Source organism: Rhea pennata, chromosome 12, assembly GCF_028389875.1.
Source record: "Rhea pennata isolate bPtePen1 chromosome 12, bPtePen1.pri, whole genome shotgun sequence".
NCBI lineage: Eukaryota > Metazoa > Chordata > Aves > Rheiformes > Rheidae > Rhea > Rhea pennata.
This window is the reverse complement of record NC_084674.1, coordinates 17,558,833-17,565,046: the sequence shown is the minus strand read 5'-3', so window position 1 is coordinate 17,565,046 and position 6,214 is coordinate 17,558,833.

Below are 6,214 nucleotides of genomic sequence, written 5' to 3'. Positions count from 1 at the left end.
GAAGAAATCCTTCCTTCATATATTTTATAATTTCTGATGAGCTACCATATAGTAATCCAATTTGTGATGAACTTTGCAAATGAACTGTTTAGTACATGTATAAGCTCTAGGAAGCATTAGACCTCCTATGCTTATGCAGAACAAATGTGTAGTCTATGCACAATAAAACTTAATTCTTCAAAAAGTGGCAGACTAGCTAAAGAGGAGATGTTAAGGAAGGAAAGTGGATCTTAGGTAACCCAGTCCTTTTATGTATTTTATCACCTGCCTTTTGCCAAGGAACAAAATGGCCGAGCTCAGTGACACAGGGGACTGTTTGAGTGAAGAACCAAAGAGGTCAAAGGATGTTAACAAGGCAGCCCGAGATCGAGGGCTGCAGGTGGCCAGCTGGTCATTCAGATGGAGTATCTCCGTCTTGCTCCCAAGATGGAATTAAGCCCACAAAATACTCCAGAATGGAGAGAAAACTGAGGAAATAGGTATGTTTTAAATTATTTTTCTAATTTATGACAATAACAAGCTGCTTAAAATCAAGAGTAAACATGTTTAGAAGCTTTTTCATGTTGTTGCAAAAATAACCACAGGATACAAGGTTGGAAATCATTTACTTTTTGTTGTAAGTGTACTTAAGCAATTCTGGAGTCTGAAAGTTGTTTCCACAAAGAAATACGGAGGAACACTGAGGAAACTGTGGAGGAAAGGGCAGGGAATCCCTGTCCTTGTGAGGAGCAGGGAGGGTTAAGGGAGCGCGGGCCTGGTGCCCGAGGCCAAGGCTGCGGCAGGCAGCACCTGCGCCTCTCCGGGAGGGACGGACGCCCCGTGCCGTCCACGCGTGTAAGGCCTCTGACGGGGCAGTCGGTCTTTAAGAGCACATGCAGACAACAGGAAAGAGAGACTGGTTTGTTTTTGAAGTGTGGTTGTCTTAAGGACTGACGGGCCTTACGGTGTACAGCTGAACTGGCTGAGCACCGTGGGGCCGGCAGTCGGCAACAGCCCCCGCGCTGGGAGCCGCCAGCTCAGCCCCCTCCCCGCGACCTCTGACGGCTGCTGAGCCGTGTGGAGAAGCACGTGAGGAAGTTACCATCCCTAGCTACAGAACTAGCTATAGTCCCAGAGACAATATTTCTGTATTGGAAGCGTCTCTTTAAGCTATGGCAAGGTTCTGTCTGGCTGCTACTTTAAATCTCTAATGATAATATTAAAGTAATCCTGTAATTCCATTTACTTATTTATTTTAAAGGAATTAAATGGTTTTATGCTTTATACTTTATTCCTAATGTCCTTTATCAATGCTTTAATTTAATGCTTTCCATATAGATTGCTTAAAGTACTTCTAAGTTCAACTGTGTTGGTAAGCAAACTGGCTAAAAAAAGGAACTCCCTGTTGTAGCAGCAGTTGTTCTCAGTTGTAGGCGTTTTAAAAGATTAGATAAAAATTGGATCTGAATTGAGTGCATCTTAAAAAGAAAATCTTAAACTTTGAATGGTATATCCTAGCATTAAAAAATAAACTGGCAAACTATACTCTTCATTCAGAAAAGTGGAAATATGTTGCCATCCATAAGGCAATCTTCTACCTTACCTGAGCACATCTAATCCATTTAATTTTGTCACTGCATTTGTATAAGCATTGCTTCCAATAACTAAAATTTCAGCCATGTCAAATTTCCCAATTTCTACTCATGACTCATTTGTAAAATTTACTATTTAAAAAAAAAAGGGGGGTCACTGGTTTCACGATAAAGTAAAATATTTACTCAAGCACATGGAATAAGCACTTCAGATGGATACTGCCACCCAAGCAGCCACATGCGAGAAGATTACAGTGCTAATTACAGCTCTGAGGTGACACACTTACAATATCTGGCCCTGCGGACCGTATCCTTGCTTTTTTCTTGGTTGTCTGACACATGCGGCTCTATGTATGTTTTACATAAACTAGTGATGAGAAAAAGAAACGGAACAAATGCTTTCAAGCAATACGTGATTGCGACTACTGCATTTGGTTCTGTGCTGTTCTTTGGGGATTAGTTACTCGGCAGATGCGGTGCTCGGTTCCTCTAGCAGAGGCGCAGGCCTGCTGAGAGCACGACTCTTTCTAAGAGCGGAGTCCGGGGAGCCGTGCAAAGGGAGAACGCGTAATGCTACATGACTAGTATGTTAGGTAATCTTTTAAGTCGGTGACGAGCGCAGTCACAGTCCGCCAGCAGCGCAGCGATAGCGACACGTAACGCCCTGTCCTGACGGAGGCGAAGGCGGGCGCTCAGGGCCGCTCCTCGCAAGGGGCGCCCGGCGGAGGGAGGCCGCCCCGCCGCCCGGAGGGCAGCGCTGCCGGCTCCCCGCGAAGCCCGGCTCGCCCCCGCGAAGCCCGGCGCGGGGCCCGTGGCCCGCCGCGGCGGCGCCCCGCACCGAGGCCCCGCGGAGGGCGGGGGCCGCGCCCGGGCGGGGCGCGCTGCCGTGGCGACGGGGGCGGGCCCGGGGGGAGGGGAGGGGAGGGGAGGGGCGGCCGCGCCGCGCCGCGCGCCCCGCGGCGGCCGCGGGTAGGGCCCGGGGGGCGCCGCACCCACCTGGCTCCCGCCGCCGCCTGCGCCCCGCGCGCGCGCGTGGAGGAGGGGCGCGCGCATGCGCCGCCGGCGCGACCGTTGGGCCGCGGCGCGCCGTGAGGGGAGGGCGGCTTCGTGTCTTACCTCAGGGGGAGGAAGGCGCCGCGCTCAGCCGGGGCGGGGCGGGGCGGGGCGGGATAGGCGGGCGCGTGTGGAGCGCCGAGCGAGGCGGCGGGGCGCGACGGCCCGTCCGCCGGCTGCCGTGGGCTGCTGCTAACCGAGCACCGGCGGGAGTGTTCGGAAAGCAGGCTGCGAGGAAGGGGAAGAGGCTCTCCGAACCGCCTAACGGCCTAGCTGCCCAACTCGCGGGGGTTTAGGTGCGTGCTAGCACCCGCTCTTGGGGCTTTGTAGCTAGTATCCGCTTAGAAATGCAGAAAGAAACGAGTAGCAAACACATTTTTCGCTGACGTCATTTTGTATAGCGCTTTCAGCATCATCACGAACCACTCGTTTTTACTAACGGCTGCACATCAGGGGCTGCACTGAAAAATTTTGACAGGCAGTTTCTTTCCATTCAGGTAAATCAGATGTGCAGCTGGTGAATGTTTTTCACATCAACACGCTGAAAGACCTCTTATTTCAACGAGCTGTTTTTTTTTGCTTTTATTGTGATACATTTTGTTCATGTTAAGGCTCCTGGAATTAGTGGTGAAGGGATGCCAAACAGACATCATTTAGGGCTTTGCAAGGCTTAGTTACAAGTCCTTTTAGTGCCTGTAACAAGCATGAAGGTATTTGGATCTTTGGTAGGAGAGTAGAATATGTATGTTAATGGTTTATTTTAATACTAGAACTGATACGTGGTTTTTATTTAAAGGAATAATAAGAGCAGTTAACCTTTACAGCATATGAGTGGTGTTAGGCTGAAACATCTACATATAATGAGGATATTTTAGAATAGACTGCCCTTATAAACCATTTGCAAAGTTAAGCTGTGCTTTTCAAGACATTTTTAAGGTAGATTTTTGATTGTATTGTGCATCTTATTAGCCAGCATTAAAATAATTGTAATGTTAGCTAATAGAATTAGTGTCTATGTCACATCACGTAAGTTACATGAACAATAGCAGTGTTTATATTTTTGTAAATTAGGCCCTTTAAAGATAAAACAACAGATGCAAGAACTTAGTAGGAATACTGAAGAAATCTCCGTTGTTCGTTTCCCTCCTAAGTAAAGGAACAGAGTATAACAAAGGCAAGGCTTGCTCCTTGGAGCACCCTGTCACATTAGTATGATAGTGTTGTAAACTTACCTTGTTTTTTCACACCATTAGCATACAGCTTTTTCTAAAACAGACAAATAAAAATGGCTATGTAATTCTTACATCTATCTTTTTCTAAGAGTAAAAAACCTAAGGGCTGTTTTTCTAAGGTCTGCTTCACAGAAATGGCTGTTGAAATTTATAAATTTCATTTTTAAAGTTAACTACAGGACACATACTTAGCATTCAGTGGTGTGAGTGTGATTTGTGCCTTTGCCATCAATTATAATACTCATGTGTTTAGAGTTTTGCTGGCTCAGGGCTGGAATGCAGAGTACAGTATGAGCGTGCCATGTGATATCTGTTCCTAAAATTTGTGTTTATCATTACATAATTAGTTCAATAAACAAACCTCCTGAATGCTTCAGAAAAGAATTTATAAAGTTCATAAAATTCATAAAAGAGAGCATGAAGTTTACTTTGCTTTGTTGTAAAGAGATAACCACAGACATGTGACACATTTTTTGAAAACAGACTTTCTGGCTTTGCTTCTTTGTGCCTAAAATAAGGGGGGAAATAGTTTTTCACCATGGTATGTTCTTGATCCGGCTCATTGTGCAGCTGCACAAACCCTCATGCCCACACCATGGGCCGGAGCGGGGTGCCCAGCAAAGGGCAGTGGCGCAGGGCAGGCCTGCCGCTTCCACCACTCTTTTCAGCATGTTGGCCTGTGAGGTGCCCCTGCAGAACTGTGACACAAGTAAAAACATGTTGCAGGAATACTCAGAAATGTCAGCTTTTGAAAGATATGTTATGTAGCAGAGAATGAACCAAAGCCAGTGGAAAACTCACTAAGAGTGAGAATGAGAAACAGGCCTTTGGATACAGCCAGGAAAAGGTTATTTTTATGTAGTCAGAGCAAATCTGTAGACAATAAGGGACAACAGGGAAAAGGAAACTTTTCCAGGAAAAGATGTGAATTCAAACTTGGTGATATTCCTGGATGCATGATGAGATCCTCTAATACTGTAGGGACAAGTTCTAATGCGATGCAAAAGGCATAGCTCCATTGAAGCTGAACCTACATGCTGCAGGTCTGGATTTTGCTGTTTAGATCTTTAAAACCTTATATGACTGGAACTCATTTTAGATCAGCACATGCCACCTTGTGGCAAAGGAACATGGTGCATCTGGGTTTTTTTCCAGCTATATAAAATACTTACTTCTTTATCAAAATTCTGTCTTCTGTTATATTCTTTCTTTCCTTCAGATTGTTGTGGGGGGCAAGAGGCATTTCATTTTAGGGTTCCTGCACTTCATCTCAGTAGTTTCTACATAGGTCAAAAATCCCAATTTTGTGGGTTTTTTTTTCCATTTGGGTCACTTTTTTTTTCCAACATCGAGCATGCTTTTCAGCAAGACATTCTGAGAGCTTTGCAACTCAAATCTAGTATCTAGCTGATGAATAGCTGTATTTGGTTAATCTATGGAGTGAGTAAAGCATTTTAAGGAATATTGAACATTCACATTTGATCTTTTGTGTTAATTTCTACATCTGAATTATTAACACTCCTTATCTTTCTCGCACAAGTACTGGATTTAAATTCTTTATTTCTGTTTTCATTTTCTTACTTTCCATTTGCTCACTGGGGATAGCAGTGTTCTTTCCCAGCATAAACACAGCCCTTACAAAGATGATTTAGTTTTTCGCTGCAAGCCTTTCATTTGCACTGTTTATGCAGGCACATCACACATTGTACAATATCTGCCTTGTTTGAAACGAACATCAGCGTAATGGGAAGGGAACAAAAGAATAGGAGGGATAATCAGCAGATGTAGTGAAACAATGCCAATAGTAAGAGAAAATAACTTGAGCCGATTCTTCTGAAGTTAGAAATGTCCTTGGTGGAACGTGGTATTGCAGTTGTCATTAGTTTGGAGTGTGGATCCCAAGTATGGGCAAGTCTGTATGCAGATTCAGTGGAGCCATTTGAGCTTCTAGGTGGTATCTGAGTGTCTTGCTAGAACTCATTTGTCTTTAGCTTTTCCCCTTTTCCTGGAAGAGTTGAGTGATGCCTACTGCCAAAGGTTTTCCAAGACATTTTGCCTCATTCCTCTCTTACTCTGACATTCCACACAATGTGGGTGGAAACTCCCACATCCATCCCAACTCCCATCTTCAACTGAGGTTTCATGCAGGATAGATACTATAGATAGAATTCTTCTTTCTATCAGGCCAAATTTGTGTCCTTTTGCTTGTTTTCCTGTGGATTTTCTTACAGTTTCTTTTAAAAAGATGCAAATGTTTCTTTGTCATATTACCAGTCCCTTTCCTATTCTGTAGAGTCTTCTCATTCTCACAGCTATTTTTTTAAAAAGTTTCTTCTTCTTAAGTTTTTTTTAAGTTAA